Genomic DNA, 26,249 nt, shown 5'->3' with positions numbered 1-26,249 from the left:
TATAAAGTAATTTTACCTAGCTGGCTTCCTTCTCATTCTTCCATGCCAAGTGTACACATTACTGTCCAACAGATCAACCTCTTCACTTTCCTCTTCTTGATTCCTCATGATCATTGGTTTGTTTTTTCCTGGTGAGGAAACACTCTCAACTCTTTTATGACTCCTCTGGCAGCATGTTCTAGTCCTTCTTTAGTACTGGTTTACTGGTGCGCTGCCGCCATACTCCCAATGGGGCACCTCCGTCCCAATATTCCATCATTCTGCATCCTTTGAGGCTTCTTTGAAAACAATGCTACTCTAAGTTAGGCTTTTTGCCATCTTGGGTGCAGACTTGATTTGTTTCTTTCCCCAGGAGTCTGTGTTTGGATGAACCTAAAACCAGTGGCTCTGTGCTTGTAGGGCAGTTGGATCTTAACCATCTCACCTTCTTCTACTGTTGTCTTTTACACAGCCCTGAATCTGTCATACCAGGTTTTCATGCCATTTTTATTTTTCTGTTTTCTCTTTATCACTTCTCTCATGTCTATGTTTGCATCTTCCCTTACCATGGGTAGCCACGCAAGAGCTAGCGTTCACTCTGTCAATCATTCTCTTAACATGTGAAAAGGAGATAATTCTGTGGTGGCACTGGTCACTGGGAGTCAACCTATGCACTATAATTGCATCCATAACACTGTTCTATGAGTCCATACTAGAGACTGTGGCTAATTAAATGCTCCTTTTATGAAACAAATGGCTCTCTCAAAAAATCCATTTCCTTAGGGCTGGTACATGGCCACTTTCACTTGTTTTGAACAGGCGGCTCAGGTGAGTTTGGGCCGACTGAAGACCCTCCTGGGCCTTTGTTTTAGTTAATTTGGTCCGTGGTTTGGTCCCCTTGGCCCTGGCTGCCATCCCTGTTCCCCACTACTCTCCGCTTCCCTTTCTCTCTCCTCCCGCCTCGCAGCCTGCACCCCCCACCCTAATAGGCTAGAAAGATCTCCCTTTCCCAGGCTACCAACGAGCCTGCTCCCTGCTCGTCGCATTTGAACAGGCGGCGCAGGTGAGTTTGGGCCTACTGAAGACCCTCCTGGGCCTTTGTTTAAGTTAATTTGGTCTGTGGTTTGGGCCCCCTGGCCCTGCCTGCAGGCCCCGTTCCCCACTACCTCTCTGCTTCCCTTCCTCCCTCCTCCCGCCTCCCAGCCTGCCCCCCACACTGATAGGCTGGAAAGATCTGCTTTTCCCAGGAGACCATCGAGCCTGCTCCTTTCTCCCTGCATTTGAACAGGCAGGCAGGTGAGTTTGGGCCTACTGAAGACCCTCCTGGGCCTTTGTTTTAGTTAATTTGGTCTGTGGTTTCGCCCCCCCGTCTCTGCCTGCAGTCCCCGTTCCCCATTACCTCTCTGCTTCCCTTCCTCCCTCATTCCGCCTCCCAGCCCGCCTCCCCCCATCCTGATAGGCCAGTTTGCGTGGTTTGTGTTCCCCAGCCTCCCGCTTCCTGATTCACCCATATCCCACCTCCCAGACCTACTTCCCGACCTGATTTGTCCACTACTCCCTCATCAAGGACACACCTGGGCAGCCCTCTGCCTGGCAGCCCCTGCAGCGAAGGGCCCCAAGGCAAAGTGTTGGCTCCTACAGTGGCGGCTTCAGGTTGTGTCTGCAGGTGTCAGCAGGGGAAGCCAGCGACCAACCGTCAACCAGCAGCAACCACCAAAGTAAGTGTGGCATGGGTGGGGAGTAGAGCAATTACTCAACTCCGGAAAACCCTGCCATTCAACACTATTTTACCTAAGAACTGTGAATGTTAGCAATGCTGCACCCAATTAGAATTGTGAGCATTAGCCTGTGCCAGACCCAGACAGAATTGTGAATTTTAAGTAGTCCAACATTTAGAGAGAATTGTGAACATTAGCATGTGCCAGACCCAGACAGGATTGTGAATGTTAGCAATGCCACAATTAGTTAGAATTGTGAACACTTGCCAGCACCAGACCCAGACAGAATTGTGAATGTTAAGTAGTCCAACATTTAGAGAGAATTGTGAACATTGGTCGGCGCCGGACCCGGTCAGAATTGTACATGATAGCGAGTGCCACATTTGGTTAGAATTGTGAACATTAGCTTGCGTCGCACCTAGATGGGATTGTGAATGTTGGCAAGTGCCACACTTGGTTAGAATTGTGAATGTTGGCCTGCGTCACATCTGGACACGATTGTGAATGTTGGCAAAGCCACACCTAGTTAGAATTGTGAACATTAGCCTGCGCCAGACCCAGACAGAATTGTGAATGTTGGTAATGCCAAACTTGGTTAGAATTGTGAACATTAGCATGTGCCAGACCCTGACTAAATTGTGAATGTTGGCAATGCCACACCTAGTTAGAATTGTGAACATTTATTTATTTTTATTTATTTTAATTCTTGATAGAGCACCAATTCGCCCGCAGGCCTCACGGCGCACGTAAAACAAGACAGAACGAACAATCAGAAGTGAGAGAAAAAATAAGAAACCGAGAGCACAGAAATAGGAAGCGGTAAAAAGAAAGGTCTTCAGATTCTTTTTAAAGTCGACCAAGGAAGGGGGTGACTTGATGTGAAGTGGGATGGAATTCCACAATGCTGGAGCAAGGACGTCTAAGTTCGTTTTTCCAAATTTGGCCAGGCGGAAACGAGGCTGAGACAGTCTTGCCTGTTCCACTGACCGGAGAGAGCGTCCTGGGATGTAGCGATGAATCCGTGCGGAGAGGTAACTGGGTGCAATGGCATTCAGGCATTTGAATGTGAGTGTTAGTATCTTAAAAGATACCCTGTGCCTGATTGAAAGCTAGTCTAGTTTTCTACGGGCCTCGGTAATAGAATGCCTTCTTGGTAGACCAAGTACCGCACAAACAGCCCCACTTTGAATGGTCTGAAGAGCTACGATGTTGGCAGACGATGTACCAGCCAGAAGGCTATTGCAGTAGTCTAGCCTTGGATTAATAAGGGCGGATGCCAGGAGGGATATGTTGTTTACAGAAAGAAAGGGGCGTAGTGAACAGAGCTGTTTGTTGATCCAGCCGCATGTGGCCCGAGTTTTGACCACATGAGAGCGCATGGTGAGTTCGGCATCAATAGTGACCTCGAGCATCTTAATCCTTTGAACAACAGGGATGCAGACATTGGCTATAAGAAGGGAGGCATAGTCAGCAGAGAGGTTCTTTAGCATGTGACTGGAGGCGGCGATGAAGAGCTCGGTTTTATCGGCATTCAAAGCCATACAGTTGGGAGCCATCCAGGAGTGAATGATTGAGTAAATGGCCGAAATGGCCTGTGCATCAGTGGGGTAAGAGCCAGAGAGTTCGAGGATGACCTGGGTGTCATCGGCATAGCTTTTTTTTCTTTTTTATTTTAAACAAATTTTATTAATTTTTCAAACCAAACAATAATATAAAGCAAACATGCAGTGCATTATATAATAGATCAACTGTTCATTGAATAATCATGCGCACTGCTCCCCCCCTACAATGCCCCCTTATGAGCCTATTCATGTTTCGCGCCCTGTATTCACTGTCTGTGGCGGGGTATCACTTCCCGTGGATTCTGCCAGGTCTTGTATCGTACCAAATAATTCTGCTATTAATGACTTCCATGCCATCAGGTTTCCTGCCTCCTCCCCTCCCCCTGCGCTACTCGCTTCTTGCCATACCACCGTTTCAGCCTCCGCCCATTTCTGCAGTTCCCTCCACCATACATCTATTTGTGGCTTGTGACACGTTTTCCACCCCATAGCAATTCTTCTTTTCGCAAGCACGTATGCTAAGTCCTTGAGCTTTCCAACATGTTTAAGTTTTTGTGATCTGGGGAACCCTCCCAGCAAGCAGGCCCAAGCAGTGTCTACGATGATCGTGATCCCTTTTTCCGTTAATTTTTGTGCCACTTCCCCCCAGAAACGCCCAATTACTGGGCATGACCAAAACATATGCGTCATATCTGCCTTTTCCTCATCGCATTTGGGACATGGCTGTCTACCAGCCTTCGCAAACCTGGATATCCTCAAAGGTGTCAAGTATGCTCTGTGTGTCACATACAACTGTATTTGTTTTAATCTCGCATTCCTAGACACCCTTTTGTGTTACCCAAGGGCGCATTCCCACATCCCATCTTCCATCGGGGCTCCCACTTCCGCCTCACAGTCCAACATTAGCTGCGTCGGCTCCTACCCGACCTTATGCATCACCATCTCATACAGTCTAGAGATCTCGTGCCCTCCCTCAGAAACATCATATATTGCCCCAAGAAAGCATCCAGTTCCCCCTCTAATACAGTTTCAGGCCACGTGTTCCGAATTCTCCGTACAATTCTATGATATGCAATATATTGGCCCGAATGCAACCCCATTTCTTCCTCAAGCACTCCGAAATCCGTAATGACCCCTTCCCGCCATATATCCCCTAAGGTCACCAACCCCACCAATTCCCAGTGGGTCCGGATAATCACCCTCAGTTGCTCATCATCTCCTACCAGCGCGGCCAGCGGCACCTGCTGGGAGCACGGGAATGGATTTTCCATCATCCGGCACGCTCTGCGCCACATTCCCCATCCAAGCATCATCATGTTCGAACACCGTTTCACTTTAGACTCAGGCAACCAGATAATTTCCTTCAAGTGGAATGGGACGCAGTCCTGTCCAAACAACCGTAGTTCAGGGGTCGTTTCGTCTGAGAGCCATATGGCCACATATTGTAGCTGACTCGCCACATAATAGACCTCAAAATAAGGAAGTTTGATCCCCCCTTTTTCATAAAAGTTTTGCAGCATCCATAACGCCACTCTGTTTCGAGTACCCTGCCACAGGAAGTCCCTACACATACTATTCAGTTCGGCAAAAACCTTTTTGGGTATCATATACGGAATATTACTAAAGTAGTGTAGGAGCGTAGGAAGGACCACCATCTTCAACATTGCCCCGCGTCCCATCATTGCTAGGGGCAACTTCACCCAGAAGTTTATACATTTCTCGATTTTCGTAACCGCTACCTCAGTATTTTGCCTATGCTCTTCTTCAACCGTGTGGTACACATCCACTCCAAGATATCGGAAAGAGCTGAGCGCCCGCGGTGTCTGTAATACTGGTAGTCATCTCACAGGGGTGCTTATATAGCTGCCCAGCGGAAAAATGCTGGATTTCTGTGGATTAACCGCTATCCCGGACAGCCTCGTGTCCCTCTCCATCACCTCCAGAATATACTGGAGATTTTCTTCCGGGTACCTCAAGTATAGTAACAAGTCATCCGCATACAGGGATATCAGGTGACGTTCCCCCCCCACTTCAATACCTACTGTGTTATATTGTTGCCTGAGGTATATAGCTGGGGCTCCAAGGCCAGAATGTAAAGCATCGGAAACCAGGGGCACACCTGCCTGGTGCCTCTACTTAGTTGCCACTTTTCAGATATTAGCGCTCCCGTTTTTACTCTAGCTAGCGGCTCACTATATAACATCTCCACCCATCGGATATAGCCAGGCCCTATCACATATCCCTTTACGGCCGCCAGCAGCCACGGCCACTTGACCGAGTCAAAAGCTTTCACTGCGTCCAAGTACACAATCGCCATCTCTCAATCATTCTTACTACCCCATTCTATCACCCGTCGGAGCCGCCTATGGTTATGGGTTATGTTCCTGTTTGGGACATAGCCCGTCTGGTCAGGGTGTATCAACTTGCTAATTATTCGCAGCAATCTGTTTGTCAGGACAGCCGTCAGTATTTTGACCTCCTGGTTTAGCATCGACAGAGGCCTGTATGAGCTACAGCTGTGCCCTGGTTTATAAGGCTTGGGAAGCAGTATTATGATTGCTTCTCTGAGCGACTCCGGCAGCCGTCCTATTTCATACGCCTCGTTGAGCATTTCCAACATTGGGGGGAGAACTTCCTCTCTATATACTTTATAAAATTCACTCGGGAATCCATCCGCCCCCGGGGTCTTGCTAGTAGGCAACTGTCTCACTACTTCTTCTAGCTCCTCAAGAGTGATCGGGGCATCTAGCTCCTCTTTCTCCTCCTCACTTATCTTAGGCAGTCCTATATCTTCCAATGTTTCCGATATCTCTTCTTGGCTGCAACCCTCATTGTCCCCATATAGCGCCGTATAGTAGTCCGCAAACTCCTTGTTTACTCCTTCTTGAGTGTCCACTACCTCCCCATCTTCTCTTGTTATTGTTCTGATGGGGATTCTAGGAGTTTCACTTTTATACAGCCATGCTAAAAGGCGTCCAGTTTTATCCCCCCCGTGTGTTGTCTCTCAATGTATTTTTTATAGTTGAGATTGCAAAGCCTCTCCCAGTACTCCACACACTCCTGTTGTAGTTTAGATACCCGTTCCATATCTACGCTGCCACCCTTCAACACTCTCTCCAGTTCTCCTTCTGTTTTTCCCAGGTCAGCTAGGAACCCGCCCTGCAGACCCTTTGATTTGGCAATGGCAACCCCTAGCATCACTACTTTGAAGGCTTCCCATAACGTGCCCGCAGAATCCACACTACCCGTATTCACCTCAAAATAGTTAAGGATCTCTTCCCTGACGACTTCTCTGAAAACTGGATCTTTGAGCGCCTCTGCACGAAGCCGCCATGTTGGAATCCGTGCTCTCGGGGGGCAATATTGCCACCCGAGAACCAATGGCGAGTGATCCGAAAGGACCCTCGCTTTATATTCTACCAGGATAATCTCAGCAAGTATATCCGCCGTGGCAAAAACATAATCCAGCCTCATGTGCAGCTGTTGTGGGGCAGAGTAGTGCGAATATTGCCTCTCTTGGGGGGACCTTGTCCTCCACACATCTGTCAGACCAAAGTCTTCCAACAGTGTCCGCAGTGCCCTAGCCACTGGGGCAGGCTTGTCAAGTTTGTCATCTGACCTATCTACTTTGGGGTCCATCACACAGTTAAAGTCCCCGCCCCAGATCACCGCACTACCCACACACTTACTAAGGTTGGTGCACAGCGTTCTGAAATATGTCGCTGTGTTTTGGTTGGGGGCATATGAATTCACGATACTTATCTCTCTATTTTCAACCAGTCCCCTCAGTATGACCAACCGCCCATCCGTCTCCACTACCTCTTGTAGCAACCGGAACGGGACATGCGGCGCCACCCAGGTAAGTACCCCTCGAGCATAAGCAGAATACGGAGAGCCCACCACCACTCCCTTCCATTTCTTCACCACCGTCTCCATCTTTTCGCGCGTCAGGTGTGTCTCCTGCAACAGTGCAATATCTATCTTCTGCCTTCGCAGATACAGCATGACCTTATTCCTTTTCAAATAACTATTAAGACCTCTGATATTCCACGTAATTACTTTCAACTCTCCCATGGCTCAATAATCGCCCTCCCAACCTCTGGTCGATCCCTCCCGCCCTCGCGATACAGATTCATCCACACGGCTCTTCTATGTAGGCTCATATATAAACTAGAACTCCCAACAACAATAAACTCACCAAACTCCCCCCTCGCACCCCTCCCCCCATCCAACCCATCCCCAACAAGACCCCCCCCAACTGTTGCCCAGGTCCATCCCTGGATCTCAGGCACCCCCACATCTAGCCCTGTCCCGCACAACCCTGTGCCCAGGGCTCAGTAGGGTAAAGTCGCCCTAGTGGTCACTTAACTACCAGTTCTCAGGGGTGGGCTGCTACCGTCCCGTTACTCCTAATTTCAAATTTACGCTTAACGTTAACACTATGCAGCTTCTTCTAGCATTGTATTCACTATATTCCAGTCCGTGCAGAGCACAAGTCCCAAAAGTTATTCAACGTACATCTGGACTAGCCATCCTCCCCGAATAAGGGCCCCCCTCCCACTTACCCCCACAATATTCCAGAGACAGCCACTTCAGTCGTCCTTTTCCCGATGATCTCGATCTGCCTCTTGTTCTGGGCAACCCTGCAGTCCAGCCAGGACCCTGCGTCCTCCGGCGTATCAGAAAAAAACGCTCTGCTCTTGTGCAACACCTTCAGTTTTGCCGGGTACAGGAGCATATACTTAATGCCAGCCGCACGTAACCTCCTCTTGACATCCACGTATCTATACCTCTGCCTCTGCACCAGCATCGTGTAGTCCGGGTACGCCGTGATGTTGGCGGATGCTTTCTCTATCGTACCGCCCTTGCGGAAATATTCCAGGATCTTCTCCCTGTCTCTGTAGTTCAAGATACTCGCAATTATCGGTCTCGGCGGGGCCCCCGGTCGTGGTTTCCTCATTAGGGCGCGATGCGCTCGCTCCACCGCGAACCCCTGTGAGAGTTTGTCTGCTCCTATTTCTTGGAGGATCATGTTCTCCACATAGTTCGTGGGATCTTGGCCTTCCTCCCCCTCCGGCAGGCCAACCACCCGTATGTTGTTCCTTCTCGCCCTCCCTTCCGCCTCCTCCACTCGGTTTTCAAGATTAGCAACTTGCTGTTTTAACACGTGAACCTCAGTTGCGTTATTGGTGCTGACTTCAGTATTGGTCTTCACTGCGCTTTCCAGCCCACTCGTTCTCTCCGCCAATGCTCTGACATCTTGTCATAGCAGGGTCAACTCAGTGCCCACCGCATCAATCTTGTTCTCCAGGGCTGTCCGCAAGTCCGCCATCATTGAGCCCCATTTGGTGCTCATCTCTGTAATGGCCGCCAGGATCTGTTGCTTATATCCGTCCGGGGCCTCCTCCACAGGAGTCACAATCGTACTCTGCGCTATCGCTGTGGGGGTCCTCTGCGCTTTTGCATAAACCTCCATTGTGGGTTGTTTGGTCTTGGTCCTCAACCCCTTCGCCGACATAGCACCTCCCTAATTTCAAAAAGAAACGTGTCTGAGTTGGGCTATGTGCTCTTGCTGTGGCACTTCCAGAGTCTTGGGGCATCAGGGTGGCTACTGTCCAGCTTGCTCGCGCCACAGCGAGCGCAGTCGGCTCTGGGTGGGCTATGATCTGTTTGTTAGCACACGCAATGCAGGCGGAGATTAGTTGCGCCTATGAGGCGTACAGGGAGCACGTTTATTAACAGGGCCTTAAGTCACCTCCTGTGGCCACCATGTGCGACATCAGAGGGTGCACCAGCGCCCAAATGCAGTTCACCCGCAGCCCACGGAGACACACGTATCTTGCCAGTTCATTTACCCTCAACAGCTTCGCCGGGTCCACGTGGGACCACACACAATCCAAGTTCTCCAGGTGTCCAATCTGCTCCACAGAGCTCCTTGTTTTGGGCGTGCAGCACCCGCATCATACTTTTCGGACCCGCTCCGCGGGACACAGCATGTATTCACCACCGCAGCAGTACCTATGCATCAGGGTCCAGCCGCACCTCGTGTCTCCAGCGCCTCTCGCGCACAGACAGTCTGCCTTTATCCTCAATGCAGATGCTTTCAGTGTAGGCCAGGGCCTCCGCCATGCCAGCGGGGGCCCCTTTAGCTGTGCCGCACCGCAACACGTGTGCGCTGCATTTGTCACGGGACCAGCCCCTGATGCACCGACCAGCCGCCCAGCGGTTCTTCTCGAGGCAGGAAGCGCCCGCCCCGAACGTTCCGGTCCTCACCGCGGGACACGGTATTCATGCATCGTTGCAGCGGCTCTCTGCGCAGCAGGGCCCGGCTGCTTCTCGCACAACCAACAAGTCTCCATCATCAACCACCACAGGCGCCGGGCAGCACGTCCCCGGCCCGCCCATGCACACGTTAAATGACTGGGGCCCCCGCCACACCAGCAACGGCTCCCGCGGTCACAGCCGCTCAATCCGCGCTGCCTCCACACATCAGACGAAGTAATTTGCAGCTGTAATAAGCGGCTGGGGCAGCTCTCTCGTCACCAAAATGCTCGTCACAAGGGTCCTTTGTTCTCAGCCGCCGCCATCTTCGCTCTCATGTTGCGGCTGGCCGTGGAATACAGTGTAGCAATTCGCTCCTTCCAGAGCTCAGGACGCGATATAAGCATGCACAGGTTCCGCTCCTTGAATTCGCACGCCTTTTCTTGAGCTTTAAGTTGCTTTTCAGTGAGATAATCAACTGTTACAGCGTCGGATCAATTCGTCGGATCCCGGAGCTCACCGGAACCACAGCCTATTCCATGGCTGCTTAGCCACGCTTCATCGGCATAGTTGGTGTACAAGACACCCAGATCATCAAGCAACAGAAGGAGGGAAAGTATATAAATGTTGAAGAGAGTGGGAGAGAGAGAAGATCCCTGAGGCACACCTTGTATCAACAAAGATGGAATAGATGAGGAATTGTGAATAGCAACTCGGGTATTGCGAGGGCTAAGGAAAGAGACTAGCCATTGGGTGGTTATCTTGGTGCAACCAACAAGTGATTGCAGCCTATGAGCTCGTGGTCGACTAAATCGAACGCGGCAGAAAGGTCTACCAGCATAAGAAGAGCTGGGTGGCTGCGATCAATAATAGAGGACAAATTAGATTTTAAATCAAGCATGGCTGTTTCCGTACCATGGCGGGTGCAATATCCTGATTGGCGAGGTCCGAGTATGGCATTGTCCTCGATACATTTTTGTAACTGAATGGATGCCACACGGTCCATGACCATCAGTAAGAATGGAAGATTGGTTATCGGGCGATAGTGCTTGGGTAAGAGTCGATCGAGGTTGGCTTTCTTAAGCAAGGGGGTGATCCAGGCCTCCTTGTGATCATCGGGTACTCGACCTTCGAGAAAGGACTGGTTAATCAATTTGGCTATCCATGGGCCGATGGTATCAAGACACTGGACCAACAGCCTGGATGGGCAGGCGTCACCCTTGCATGAGGTAGGTGTCATGCCAAGAATGATCTTGTTCACCGCTGATACAGTGCAGGGGGAGAAAGAAAAGGGGGGCTTGTCAGTTTTGATGTTGCCAGCTAAGGGTGACAGCGATGGAGGGGGCGATGGTGACATAGGGCTGGAACTGAGTTGCTCAGAAATCGCTAATGATAACGGCGGAAGGTTGGAGTGACCCACCATGGGGGTGGCCCTTAAAGCTGGTACCGGCAAGGAAGGGATAGGACTGACGGCGGTAGGTGGTGAGGAACTAGCCTTCAAATGAGAGGCGATCTTGGCGGAAAAGGCATCGTGAATGGTTTGACACCAGGTGTCATTGGGTGAAACCTAAGCGCTGGTAGGTGTATTGGAGTTAAATTCCCGGAGGATAGAGAAAAGCTCATTTGAGTTAGATTTGGCTTGGCAGATACGATTATTATAGTAGGCGGATTTGGCCTGGATGACGGCGGTTTTAAAGTTCTTGACTGCACATTTGTATTCAGCAAGTAAGGTGAGAGAAGGTTGTTTCCGCCAGGCACGCTCTGCTGCACGCCTGCAATGCCTAAGGGAAAGAATGTCATTGTTAAACCACTGCTTTGATGTTGTTTGGGGTTTGATGAGCTTGGTGCTGATTGGGGCAAGATCCTCGATGATTTGGTCGAGTGTACTTTTAATATGCCCTGAAGTGGCAGAGGAACTTTCAAAGTTCTGCATGTTGCCTAATTTGTTTTCAAGTTCCCGGGATAATCTATGAGGGGTCGGCTTTTTGAATGATCTAGTTGTAACAGAGAGTCTAGGGGTAACGTTGACTCTGAGAGAAGCGACGGGCAGTGTGATGGAAAAGGAGAGCTGGATGTGATCAGACCAAGGGCATAGGGTACTGATGATAGGGCTTAAAGTGGTGATCTATGCAGCAGAACCCAATCAAGGGTATGGCCCCCACGTGTGTAGACTCTGTGATTTGTTGACTATGGCCTATGGCACACACGGCAGCCAGCAGAGATTGTGCAACGTTGTCCGAGGGAATATTGGCCCACAAGTTGAAATCAACCAGCAGAACATTAGCCTGTGGCAGACACAAATGGAATTGTGAATTTTGGCAATGCTACACCTATTTAGAATTGTGAACATTAGCCTGCGCCAGACCCGGACAGAATTCTGAATGTTAGCAATGCCACACCTAGCTAGAATTGTGAACATTTGCCTGCGCCAGATAGTATCTAGATGCGACATGAATGTTAACAATGGCCACACTTAGATACATTTTGTTGAATATTAACAAGTACCACATTTAGATATAACTACGAACATTAGCCTTCGCCGGACCCAGATAGAATTGTGATTGTTGGCAAATGCCACACTTAGAGTTGTGAACATTAGCCTGTATCACATGTAGACAGGATGGTAAAATGTCGACAAGTGCCACACTTAGATAGTAGAACAAATATTATCAGTAACTTCCACCTAGAAATTGCTCCTGCTGCATTGGTTCATAAACTCACGTAAACACTCCCATCCCATATCATTACGCTTACTCCCTACTCTACACCATCACATTATTAGAATGCAGCTATACCCCTGATCAATTCGGCCTAGCTGTTCACATACGAACATTACCCCATGAACACCTTATCACTCTAATAAAACGCAGCTATCTCATGACAATCCGGCCAAGCTGCTCACATAAGCGTCCTACAGGCCTAACGCAGCCAGAACCCAGTATGTGTCAGACCTCAGCTCTACCTCCCCTGACTCCTCACCTGAGTCTTCAGAAGCTATGTCCTTGGGAGCAGTATTCACCTTCTGGCGGCTCTTCTTCTTGTTAGGGGTACTGTCTTTAGGCTTCTTGATCTTCCGCTCGTGCAATTAAGCTCTAGCCCCTCCGGAGGCCACCTTGACAGAGATAGGAATCTGTCCTCGGGGAACACCGGGGGGCCAGCCTCCAATTCCAGGGAAAATGCCGGAAGGCAGAAAAAACCCTGCAGCTTGAGTTTTGCAAGAAGTGGATGGTGTGGAGTCCGAAGACTCAAGCACTGAGTGGACCGTTCTTTGCTGAGGATTGACTGGGATACTTCAAAGGCAATAGGTAAGTATAGCTGGGTTAAGTATTATAAAAGTAAGAGAGGAGTAGGACCTCTAGAAACACTCTGAAGTATAGCAAGAGGAAGGAATCACCCTGTGTTGAACAAGAATACAGAAAGTAAATACCTCAGAAAAGAAATCCTTACCGTGACGGTGAAACCGAGTAACAATAGCAGAACACGGAAAAGATAAATACGCAGAGGCGCGTGAAAGGCAGTCTATAGTAGTAAGGAAGCGGTAGCCAGAAACGGACAGAACGTTAGAATACAAAGGGAAGTTAATGTAGGAGGAATCGCGTAGCGCCACCGAAGTGAATGCTTATAAGAGCAGGATGGAGGGGCAATGAGTGGCAGAAGAACGCCTAAGTAACAAAAGTAACTACACCAGACAGAAAGGCGGAAGAAAAAGAGAGAGAAAAACAGAGCGCGAACAGAGTGATCAACAGAATAAACAAGAGGGGTACGATAAACACTGAGAAAGATAGCTGAGGAACTAGAGGGAACAAACGAGAATCACAAGGAATACTCAGAGCGTGTTAGAAAGCAAACACAGATACAACGCACCGGCAAGGGGGCGGAACCTAATTTTATAAGAGCGTCCGCCATGTTGGGTGAGGACTAGAGCGGAGAATACAATGGACATTAGTATCTCCAACGGTTCCACAATTTCCAGTCACGATTCCTGACAGTATGGGTGTCCACCCACCAGACTGCACACATTCAACTGATATCTTCACCACCTAACGCTAGGATGCAGCTACAATCTGATAAGTACATCAGCTGCACACATAATTGGTGCACCCATGCACCCTACAACTCTTTCTCTCTCTACTGACCTGCACTGCGGTCCCCAAGGGCGTTCAACCTACCAGCGCTTTGAGATCATACCAATGATATATAGAGCGCTATATAAATGCCAAATAACATAACATAAAATAACATAACATTTAATGTAGTGTATATTTAAGAATTTCATAATTTCCGAGGATACAAGTTGTATTGCATTGTACTTCACCATTTCTCTGGGCAACCCGATTCTTTAAATCAGCATTTTGAGAGCTTTGATGTCTGTTTTTGTGGGGATGTTTTGTACGAACATGGCTTCTGTACATTTGGACATGTAATCTATCACCACAAACTCATATCTGTGCTCCGGAAGTCCAATTGATTCCCATATGCTTGTGGGGATTTCAGCTGGTATTAATGGTACCGATGCATTTGTTTGCATTTGTCGCTATTGATACATTTATAACATTGTTCGAGGACAGCGCCTACCTTTTTATCCATGCAAGGCTGCCAGTATGTCTCTCTAACCTGCCTCCTGATCATGTTTGCAACTATGTGACCTGAACAGGTTCTTTCAATTATCGTACGTCTCAGTCTGGGGTGGAATTATCTTATTATTGCAAAACAGTAGTCCATTTTCAAAGACTAAATCATTTGCTACCTTCCATCTTCTATAGAGGCCACCACACATTTGTCGTTCATAAATGTGTTTTTTCCCTGCTCAACTGTCAGGAAATATTTCTCTTTACAGCACCTTTCCTTCCATTTCTATAGACCCCCCCCCAAACATTTTGCTTTTACTTTTATTCTGACCTATCCTTTTTGCATTGCAGTGAAGCCTTAAGCTTCACTACACTGGCTTTTGCTCATCTGTCATTGTTTCCCTTAGTCTAGTTACTTGGCTACTACTTTTAGTAACTTGTTATCACTTTTGTAACGTTTTATCATTGTACAATGCAGTACACTGGGGTACACTTTAAGTTTTGCCCTAGACTAACACTCAGAGGATTTTTGGTTACTCTAGATGTGCAAAATGGACGAGCTGGTGGCAGCAGTTACTCTTTGCTATTTTTTGGTGAATTTCGTTTTAGCCTTACCCCGTTTACCGTGTTTGGTTTGTCCTAGGGAGGCCATGAACATCCTCACATGGTCTTCCAGCGCCCGGGAAGATGAGGCTTTTGGCTGGCTTTGTGAGGGCTATTTGTGTTTGCTGCCAGGATGTGAATGGGGACTCTCTGATCCCAATCCACAAACTGGTGTCAGTGTGTCTGAGTGGTATGCATGAGTTATGCCACCAGTGGTCCTGATTGGACCACTGCTGGGGTGTGTGTGCGTGCGTGTGTAGAGCCAGATCTGTCATTGGCTAGTGGGAGTTTCAGCTCTTACCTGGCTTTTAGGATAAGAAGAGGACCACTGCACCTACTCTGGAGAGATCCTGGAAGAAACTGAAGGAGCCAAGACTCCTCTCCAGCTGCAAGACCCGCAAGGAGACAGGAGAGCTGTTGGAAGAAGGCCTGGCGACCAACTGCTGTCCTAGAAGAGCCCTGTCTTGTAGGTGATCTTCAGCAGTCCTGCGAAGGAGCTGCGACCCTTGGAGGGGAGGGAACATCCATTCTCAGCGTCAGCTCGGAGTCCTAAGAAGAAGAGCCTTTGGAAGTGCCCCTGGACCGCCCAGTGACTGCCCAGTTCTGAATTTGGGATACCATGCTGCAGACGTTGCTGTTCTGCGGTGAGGCCTAGAACCTGGGGCATCTTCGGCTTGTGCCATAAGACTTACCTCTGCGAAATGTCGTGGTCCTAGCATCAAGGGGACCTGCGATAGGAGGTGAAGTCTGACCATGGCAAGTGAATCCATTTGCATCACTGTGCATTGGTGGCCGTCATCCGAAACTGCTTACCTGCATCCAGTCCTGTCCTGAGAAGGGCCCTGCATCAAGTTCTTTTGCATTTCTCAACTGGAAGACATTGTACCAGCATTTGTCGCCGACCAGAGGAGTGCTCAAACTTGCAGCCCCTGGGGATCAAGGGCTGAGGCTGATGGCAGACAAAGCGACCTCAGACCCTCTTCAGCAGACCTGCCAAGTCCCATGGAGATTTGGAGTAGGGGGGTGAGTTGTAGCGATACTTACCTGTACCCCTATCTCCCTCTTAAACATTTTGATATACTTTTGTATTAGTTTGGCTTTGCCATTGCTTGTTCACACAAGCACTCTGAAAGTTGGGGACATGTTTGTTAGTTGGATTGACTTGTCCCCTAACACTTTGAACTGTTCATTGGACCCCAGAGAACCTACCTTCATTTTTTCCAGCTTCACAGATGTGTATGGAACTTTGCTGAACATTTTGGCACAAGGCCCCATACATTTTAGGGATGGACCTCTGAAGGTAGGCTTGTATCTCTTTGGACCTGAAGTGATTATACTGATCTGTAACCTCCAGTTTGATATGTATTTTACCCTACTCCAGTGATTGTGTACATGTATCTATTATTAGTGTTGTGTGATATTATTACCTGTTAGTAATTTTTCACTGTTATTTGGCCATAAGTAAAGAAGTATTTGTATACCTGTTTGTCTAACTGTGTTCCTTGTCTGTTTCACTGTGTGTGTTCATTGTGGACCCCTTACAAGCTCACCACCTCTTGAAACTTAGCCTAGACCACTCGCATTGCTACCTTGAACTGGTTTGGTTACCGCTCCCTGCGTTGTCCCTGCCACAATAGTAGGTTGGTATTCCATACATCTGTCCACCAAGCCAGAGTATAGACAATCGGTCCTAACATCAACCAATGGCAATCCGCCTGGGAGTTCTTCTAACCTGGTCTGTGTGTCAAATGTATGCTGCTGCAGTTTAGTTGCAATGCTTGCCAACCTCGGAGTAGAAGTCTTGGTACCTCCTGGGCTCAGCATTTGTATTAATGGCTTATGGTCCATTAGCAGGTAATACGTTGTTCCCCACAGACGCATGCAAAAATATTTTCTAAAAGCCCACACACAGACTAACTTCTCCTTCTCAATAGTGGAGTTGTTTTTCTCTGATTCAGATAGTGTTTTTGATGAAAAGGCTGCAACATGTTCTCATTTTCCTCGTGCCTGTGTTAAAATAGCTCCTATTCTATTTGTGCTGACATCAGTAATGGCGTATGTTTATCAGTTTGTGTACAACAAACTGCTTTGTTTAACAAGTTCTCGTGCTGGTGTTTACTGCTGAAAATGATGTTACGAATTTTGCATAATGTTCAGCTAGCTGTAAAAACGATTGCAGTTAATCTTTGGTGATTGATGCGGGTTCATCTGCTCTCGCCTACAATATATTTCTCTTGGTTTTGGATGTCATTGGGTCAAATCATGTATGGCAACTATTCAACTTTTTTTGATTTTTCATTTACCTTGGGTTAGGTAAGAATGAGTGCAGTCCAACCAGTGTGGGATTACACAAGAATGATCTCCTTGGTATTAGACACACCTTTTAATGTAGGCCTCTACTACACAAGTTGGTAATGTGACTGAGCAGCCAGGATCTTGAGAGGGGGAAGTGAGCTGTAGAGCTGTGCAATGAAACCAGTAAATACAGATATCCAAGTAAACACTAACACACGTAGTTCAAATAAATAAATAAATTATTTATACACAAAGATATTTAAAGCATTCTTTAAAAAGCAGTAATTGGCTGTAACATTAATTCCACGTTAGGATTCAATTAAAAAAGTGAACAAGAAAGCAGGTGAGTAATTCAGTCATATGTTACACATGTTCCAGCACACAGAGGTGACGCCATTTGAGGTCAGCATAACCTTTATATATACAGTGTCACCTTTGCAATATTGAGTATTTCAGGAAGGAAAGGTTAGGGTTGGATCCGAACACACTGATAGGTTATAAGAACAGTTAGATTCTCCCAAAGGAAAGCAGGCAGTCAATTATCCCAGCATAAAAATGTTCAAAATGTAAGACCTATAAGGGAATAAGCACAGCCAAAGCCAATAGGTTCAGAAGGAGGCCTTTAGGGAGCCAGGACAGCCAAAGTCAATGGACAAAGTCAAAGTTCGTATGCTCTTCTTCTTAGAAAGATGTTCTTAAATACTCAGTGTTCAAAAGAGAAATCACAGTAACTCAAGAGGAGTCACCTTTAGGTAGCACAAGCTGCAAAGCCAATGCAGGTGAGTTGAAGTAAGTTGAGGTCAACTTGGTGTTGGGTTAAATTGCACTCCCAAAGGTAGGACGCCCCCCAAATGGCAAAAGGATAAAATACCCCAAGCCCCACAGTACCTTGAAAGTGAAGAAATTGTTCCAGCTGGTTGCCTTCACAATGCAATGCAGTAGATCCTGGTCCTTGGTCGTGGTGACTTAAGGGAGGCTATGTGGCGGCCTCCTGCGGCAGCACTGGAGAGAGGGACTCTGCAGCAATGGATTTCCGTCGATTCAGCGGTTCTTTGTGGTTTTGGCACCTTTTTCTCAGCGCCAATGAAGAACGAAAAGCTCTGGTTAGGATTTCCTTGATCACTCGGTCCTGGGCTCTGGTGAGGGGACTCTGGATGCGGATTTCTTGCTTTTCTAGGGTCCTCTGGATGCCTATGAAGATCTGTCCGGATTCAGACTTTGCACTCACAGGTATTGGGCTTCTGCAGCCTTGGAAAGTAGCAGAAAGTCAGGGTTTTGCGCCAAAATAGAGTTTGTCTTGAGGCTAGTTGGTCCCACCAGCCTAAGGGAGAAAATTGTCCTTTGCAGGTCTTAGCCAAACCAACCTTTGGTATAAGTCTGTACCACACAGTTTTTGGTAGCGAGCTGAGCAGCCAGGCTTATCTCAAGAGTGAATGTGAGCAGTACAAGTAGTTACACAAAGGACTTTCAATCACAGCGGTTCAAGTAAACACTTATACGCAAGGTTTCTTGGTAAAAAAACACGTATTAATTTATCACACAATCATTTAGAAAACATTTCACTAGGAGAAGGCAACTTAATATTATAAACCAATACACTTCAATGCAAAATTCTAAGGTTTTGAGACAGTTTGAGCTCCCCTGAAATAGGAGCCAAATAGCAGTTCAGTACTTAGAAAGGAGCAAAAGGCACAAGGTAAGTAAAATAGACCATGCACGCACAGGTATTGGACTTCTGCAGCCTTGGAAAGTAGCAGAAAGTCGGGGGTTTTGCCAAAATAGAGTTTGTCTGGAGGCTAGTTGGTCCCACCAGCCTAAGGGAGGAAAATCTCCTTTGCAGGTCTTCCCTGTCGATTCGAAAACGGGGTCAGCACAGCTGCAGGGCTTCACTGCGCACTTTGCGGTCCTGGAGGGTGCTGCTGGCCTCTTCTCTCGTCCTCTGCTTCGGATTCCGCCCTCAAGGGGTCGACCCTGCTCTTAGTTCCAAAATCCTTGCTTTTTATGCAAGTTCCCATTCATTCACAGGCCTAGGCTGTTAGGCAGAATTGCAGGCAGTACCCTCTGGGACCACTACACACAATTAGGACTACAGGTGTTAGCCAAACCAACCTTTGGTATAAGTATGTACCACACAGTTTTTGGTAGCGAGCTGAGCAGCCAGGCTTATCTCAAGAGTGAATGTGAGCAGTACAAGTAGTTACACAAAGGACTTTCAATCACAGTGGTTCAAGTAAACACTTATACTCAAGGTTTCTTGGTCAAAATGCTTGTTAATTTTTTACACAATCATTTAGAAAACATTTCACTAGGAGCAGGTAACTTAATATTATAAAACAATACACTTCAATACAAAATTCGAAGGTTTTGAGACAGTTTGAGCTCCCCTGAAATAGGACCCAAATAGCAGCTCAGTACTTAGAAAGGAACAAAAGGCACAAGGTAAGTAAAATAGATCATATATACGTTTTAGAAAGGGCAAATAGTTTCAGTTCACAAGAGGAGTTCAATTCAAGTCAATAGGCCAGGCCAAAGTCAATGGGCTAGTGTTCTGGATAGGAAAGAGCAGTTCTGGTATCAAACAGTAAAGTCTTTGCGAAAGTTCTTGGAAGTAGTTTAGGCAAAAAAGAATGACAAGCTGATTAGGCCTGCAAGTTGGGAAAGTTTCACAAACTTTTACTGTGAAAGTGGCGTTCTCTCAATCGGGTTGGCACAGTACCTTTGTATGAAGAAAGAAATGCTGCTGAAATCGGAGTTCCTGCCAGGTCCTGCAGATCTCGCTGTTCCTGAGCCTGATAAGAGGGAGGCCGTCGGGGGACTCCTGCACTGCACGGGATTGTCAAAGAAAGCAAACAAAATGGAGTCACTTCAGTTCTAGTAGTTGTAGATTCAAGAACACAAACTGGTGTCCCTCTCCCTGGTTAATCCTAACCAGCCTTGAGAATGGTATCCAGGTGTCTTACGAGTTGATTGGTCCCACCAACTCAAAGGAAGAAGCCGTCCTTGAAAGAGCTTCTCTGTCAAATGTAGTTTGTCAATTAGGACCTGCAGCAGGGCTTCACTGGGCAAAACCAAGGGTCCAGTAGTTGCAGCAGCCGTCCTCTTCCAGGTCGTCTTCGGTTCTTTCGTTCCAGTGGTGCACTCTGCCTTCCAGTCCTGGAGACTCGCTTTTTAAACAGTTTTCTCCCATTCATTCCAGCCTAGCTGTCACTCACCCAGCAGGGTGGCTATCCTTGCCAGACAGTCAGCCAGCCAATCACACCAGAGTGCATTTGGGTCTCCTAGGAGACTAAGCACAGGGAGTTTCGGGCACCTCCCTCACTTCCTGCCCACCCCAGACACTCAGACACCAAAGGCGGTCTTCACTCCTGAAGGCACACAAACAAAGGGACCAAACACTAGAAGGACCTTTCCAAAAAGAAATGGCGAAAAAAGAAGACCGGGAACCGTTTAACCAAAGGGCCTTAAGGCGCCATCTTGAAAAACATGGCTCCCGTGATTTTTAGCTACCGGTGTTCGCGGTCGGGAAAAATCATCGTAGTTTGTTGTAAAACCACTGCCACCAGCCTTTTCAATAGGAAAGGGTAGCATGTGACTGCTACATGAGTATTTAGACACAGGGGATACTTTGTAACCCCTCCAGCACTCCATTGTAAGATGGTGTGTGATGGGTCTATACATTTGGAAAGACTAGTAAAGTCAATTTCACTTTACATTCTCTGAGAAACAGTAGTTTATCACAGAAAAGGTATTTAAACCTTTGGGGAGTCTAAAAAGACAACCTGGTGTCCCTGCACTGAGGGTGCTGTGTAACACACATGAAAAGATGCCTTATGGAGCTATCTTAAAACTCAAAAGTCAAAGAACACAAATGTAAAACACACATCAAAATACATGAAAGAGTGGGTAAAAAGGCTCACACTCTTTCCAGGTAAAAAAATCAAGTCCTCCAAAATCCAGCAACGTTGCTGGGGGTCTCTAAGGTGAAGGGAATTAGCACATTTATGAGAATTCTCCCTAACAGCTGTCAATCACACAGCAGGTTGGTTGTCCTTTCAGGACAGCCAGCCAGCCAATAGGAACTGGTTTCACACAGGCACGCCTAGAGACAAAGGACAGGGAAGTTGCCACACTTCCTGCCTTTCCAGACACACTGGCGCCTGGGCCGGCGTCATGGCTGAAGCCCGCCAAAGGCAAACTACACAAAGGGCTCAGACCTGATGCAAACAACATAATAAAAGCCTAGAAGAAACTAACTAACAAGAAATGGCGAAAAAAGAAGACAGGGGCCATTTTGACAAAATGGTCACCCTGTGTGCAGCACTGCAGCTGAGGTATCAGCCTGCAGTTACATGTCACTAGGTAGTAAAAAATACAAAACACTGCTGCTAGCCATTCAAGTGAGTTAATGTAACAAGATATTACGTGAGGAATGGGTTAAAGGAATTACTAAGTAATCCCCCCAGCACTCCACATAGGGTGTTGCATGCTGGACCCATAAAGTAAAGGTAAGTAAGACAGGGGTCATCTTACTTTTCTTGGGAACGGTAGTTCACCCAAGAAAATGTAGTTAAACATTAAAGACCAAGGTACTTTTCAGTGGCACTGCACAAAAGGTGTTTTTTGTCACAATGCAAAAAGCAGATGCCTATGGAGTTTACCAGACTCCATAAAACAGTAAGGAAAATAGAGAATCATAGTCAGGAAAACACATTATTGAGTGAGAAAAAGGTCATATTGAATTGGGAGTAAAATTTAAAAAGCCCTGAGTCCAGCAAAAGAGCTGGGGGTCTCTAAGGTTAAAGGGAATTGGCACAGAAATGACAATTCGAGGGGATTGGGTCCTCCGACGTATTCCATATCTATGACAGGTAATCACCACAGCTGTGCTGCTTCGGAAACTTTTTTCGGCGTCTGCGTCCTGCGTCGATGACGTCGATGCGCCGTCGTCGAGGACCTCCTCCGACGTCCGACGTCATCCGATGTGATAAGTAGGACGCACGACGCCCGTAGCCTCAGTTCCATTTTTTCCACGAACGTGTTGCTTCGTGATTTTCGGTTAACGCCTCGACTCTTTGGAGTTCTGTTCTTCTCGGTTCTTCGAACCTGTTCGTTTTTGGGAGATAATCCTTCGTGTGAAGATGTCTTCTACTTCGTCTTCGACCCCGCGTCCGGGCTTCAAGAAGTGCGGGGAGTGTGGGTCCAAGATGTCGGTGACGGACTCGCACAACGCCTGCCTCTGGTGCCTCGGGGAGGCCCACGACACGGATGACTGTATCGACTGCCAGTCGCTCACATCCAAAGCCTTACGAGAACATAAGAAGAAGTTGTCGGTATGTCGGGTGTCCAAGCCCCGGAAGTCAAAGTCTGCGGGGCTTTCGACGGATGATTCGAGAGGTGACTCTCCGCGTCATCGTCGGAATTCTCGTGGGTCTCCTTCTAGGAGTCGGTCTCGCCACTCCTCGGCCTCTTCGAGGCATTCTCGGAAGCGCCGACAGCGGTTGTCTTGCAGGTCCTCTTCTGAGGACTCTGCCCGGCACGTCACTTACCCCACCAGCCGTGCGACGCCGGAGGAATGGGCTTCCTTCGGGAAGAAAATGCTGGCGATTCTCGAGTCGCAGGGTACTAAGCCGTCCGCGCCCCCGAGTGGGGTCAGCCGTGAGAGGTCGAGAGACACCGCTCGCAAAAGTGGTCGGCACGAGTCACGGGAGAGGTCCCGTTCGGACAAGGGGACTCGTTCTCGACGTACCCGTTCCAGGTCCTGGTCCTCGACGCGTTCGAGACCGTGTGCACCTGTGATGTCTTCGAGGAAGACATCGACGTCAGAGGCGTCGAGGGCGTCGACAGGCTTTTTCGAGGCTCTGGCTTCGAGGAAGTCGTCGAAGCCGTCGACGCTCAGGTCGTCGAAGGACACGCTCGGAGCTCCGGCTTCGAGGACTGTGTCGACGCCGTCGATGCTGGCGGCGCCGCATCTGACGTCGACGCCGATTTATTTGACGTCGACGCCGATCCTCTCGGCGCCGATGCCTGTTCTCTCGACGCCGGCGCCGATTCACTCGACGCCTTTCGAGGCCGGGGTGTCGGAGGTACCTCGTGGCACGGGGGAACCCCCTAGGAAGGCTCTGGTTAAGAGCAAGCACTCTCGGGTGGCATCTTTTCGCCTCCTGGAATATATTTCAGAGGTGGATGAGGATTCTGATGGCCTGGTTCCTAGTCAGGTTCCAGATTAAATGGTCTCGGGCCATAGTCAGTTTGACGATTTGAGGCAGTCACTGCATGATGCCAGTGGACTGGACACCTCTCCGGAGGTGGAGTTTTGTAGGCCTGAGCCTGGCTCTCATGCCGATTCCTCGTACCGGCGCCTTATGGCTAGGGTTTCCGAGGACTTGGGATGGTCTGCTCCCCCAGGGGAGTTTGTGCAGGATGATCTCACGGACATCCTTGATGTTGGTCCCCCAACTGACCCGGTACTGCCGTTTCATATGGCTCTACAGAGAAGGGTGGCGGCGGCTTGGACTGCTCCGGAGAGTCTCCCGGCGGTGGGCAGGTCCTTGTCGCAAAAATGCTGTCCAGCCAGTAGCGACCCCCTGCTACTTGACCAGGCACCCCACTCCGGAGAGTTTGGTGGTGCAGGCGGCCACGGCCCCGGCAATGCAGGCGTCGTACCCTACCATCCCTCCTGATAGGAACGACAAACATTTTGATGGCTGGGCGAAGAAAGTGTTTTCTTCTGGTGGTATGGCGCTTCAGGCGGCCAACTCCATTTGTGCCTTGTCTCGTTTCACACACACTCTGTGGAACTGTGTTGCGTTAGCGGCTGAACATATTCCCGAAGGGGACGAACGGGATTGTTTCCTTGCTATGGTCCAGGATGGTAAGGATGCCATGTGTGAGTCTGTTCAGTCGGGTTTGGGCATGGCTGAATGCGTCAGCAGGCCCATGGCAGCGAGCACCGTGATATGCAGGTTTGCGTGGTTGCGGGAGTCGGGGTTTGCTCCTGATGTGCAGTCCCGGCTCCTCAACATGCCCTTTGACGGTGAACACCTTTTTGGCAGCAAGGCTGACGAGAGCCTTGAGAGGTTGCAGACCTCCAAAGCTGCAGCAAAGTTGTTGGGCGCTGCAGTTCGCCAACCTCCGCCATTTCGTCCTAGGGGACAGCAATGGAGGGGTGGTTCCTTTCGCTATTACTCGTCCTTCAGTAAAGCGAGAGGAGCTGGCAGTCAAAGAGGCCAACGCAGGGGTACCAGAGGTGGATGACAGGGTACCCGTGGTGCCAAGGCCGCTCGGGCAGTTGCCTCTTTGCCCTCAGGTAACGTCGCAGCCGCTACCACTCAGTCATGAGGCCATGTCCCATGGTTCGCCGGTTGGGGGAAGGCTGGCGCAGCATCTTGTAGAGTGGCGTGCCATTACTTCAGATGTGTGGGTTCTGGAGATCATAACCCACGGCTACTGTCTTCCCTTTCGTCAGAGGCCTCGCGACAATCCACCGGGGAACCTCTCTTTGCAGAGTCCGGATCTGCTCCTTGCGCAGGAAATTCGAGCCCTGCTGGAGAAAGGCGCCATAGAACTGGTGCCTGTAGCGGAGAGGTACAAGGGATGGTATTCCCCTTATTTTTTTATTTCAAAGAAAGACGGGGATCGAGACCCATCATGGACTTGCGCGGTTTGAACAAATACCTCAGGAAGGACAAGTTCAAGATGGTTACTCTCTCTCAAGTCCTCCAGGCCCTTCAGCTTCAGGACTGGTTGGTGTCTCTTGACCTCAAGGATGCTTACTTCCATGTGCCGATCCATCCCAAGCACAAGAAGTACCTGAGGTTCGCGGTTGGCGACTCGCACTTTCAGTTTCGGTTCCTGCCGTTCGGATTGTCCTCCGCCCCAAGGGTTTTCACCAAGCTCATGGTGGTGGTGGCAGCGCATCTCAGGCAAGGGGGGATTCACGTCTACCCCTACCTGAAAGATTGGTTGATCAGGGGGAGCTCTCCCGAGCAAGTCCTGGATCTCTGTCCGTCACCTGCCACTCCCTTCACAGGCTGGGCTTCTCCCTCAATTTAAAAAAGTCCCATTTGACGCCAACACAGCGGCTCGACACTTCCCTGGGGCAGTGTTTTCCTCCCCAGGTGAGGGCTCTTCACATTCAGCAGATTGTGCACAAGTTTCAGCATGCCAGACGCTCCCAGCGTTCGAGTTCTTGAGGTTGCTCGGCCTCATAGTATCCTGCATTCTTCTGGTGCCAGAGGCTTGCCTGCGGATGAGATCTTTGCAATGGGCACTCAAGATGCAATGGTCGCAATCCTCCGGCAGGATGTTGGACCCGGGTCAGGTGCCGCCCTCGGTTGCCCGGGACCTTCTGTGGTGGGCCGTCGAAGGCAACTTGATGAAGGGGGCTCCATTTTGGCTTCCCTGGCCGTAGGTGACGATCGTGACGGTTGCATCCCTCACGGGATGGGGAGCTCATGCCAACGAGCTGACGGTCAGCGGTCGTTGGTCTCCGTCGGAGTCCAGACTCCATATCAGTCTGTTGGAGCTGAAGGCCGTCAGGCTAGCCCTGAAGGCTTTTCTGCCGACTGTGCGAGGAAAGAATGTCCTGATCCTGACGGACAACACAGTGGCCATGCACTACCTCAACACAAAGGGGGGGGGCAGGGTCACTTCCTCTGTGCAGGGAGGCGATGCAGCTAGAGTTCTGGGCCATCCAGCAGGAAGTTTCGATCTCTGCAGTTCATCTGGCTGGAGATGAAAACGTGACGGCGGACACTCTGAGCAGGCAGAGCAAGATCTCTCACGAGTGGGAGTTGGCTCAGGAGATTCTCCTGGAGATCTTCGCCCTTTGGGGGACCGCTCAAGTGGATCTCTTCGCCTCCAGTGTCAACCGGAAGTGCGAGAGGTTCTGCTCGCGGGAATTTCCTCCAAAAGGAGCCTTAGGAGACGCGTTTGTGGTGTCTGCAAGACACCCATCGATTTACCTGCAATGAGGAAATGGGAGAATTTTGGCCTATACACCTGGGGGGACATGTTCGAGGATGGAAGCTTCAGGGAATTTGACTCACTACAGATGAAAGAAGGGCTTGCTGCTGGACAATTTCTATGGTACCAAAGGGTGAAACAGGTTGCTAAGAAGACATGGAGCACATGGCCTGAGGAACCGGAAACCCACCCCCTTGTGCAAGAGATGCACAACTTAAGCGATGGCTGGAAACCCACGTCGAGACTGTATGCCCAACTGAACGACAGACGCAACCCGAGGAGCGCACTCCTGAAGGAAA

At 49.1% G+C, this 26,249-nt stretch overlaps 1 protein-coding gene across 5 annotated transcripts in view; it reads left to right on the top strand.

The window, feature by feature from the left end:
- The window catches only part of IRF3 (interferon regulatory factor 3), a 430,041-nt gene that overhangs the window by 41,065 nt on the left and 362,727 nt on the right, over nucleotides 1–26,249 (top strand). The gene's annotated exons all lie outside the window — the stretch shown is intronic.

The sequence above is a fragment of the Ambystoma mexicanum genome, chromosome 1p (assembly GCF_040938575.1).
Source record: "Ambystoma mexicanum isolate Mex_15411 chromosome 1p, UKY_AmexF1_1, whole genome shotgun sequence".
Classification (NCBI taxonomy): Eukaryota; Metazoa; Chordata; class Amphibia; order Caudata; family Ambystomatidae; genus Ambystoma; species Ambystoma mexicanum.
Note: the sequence above shows the minus strand (reverse complement) of the source record. Positions and strands in the feature narration are given on the sequence as shown.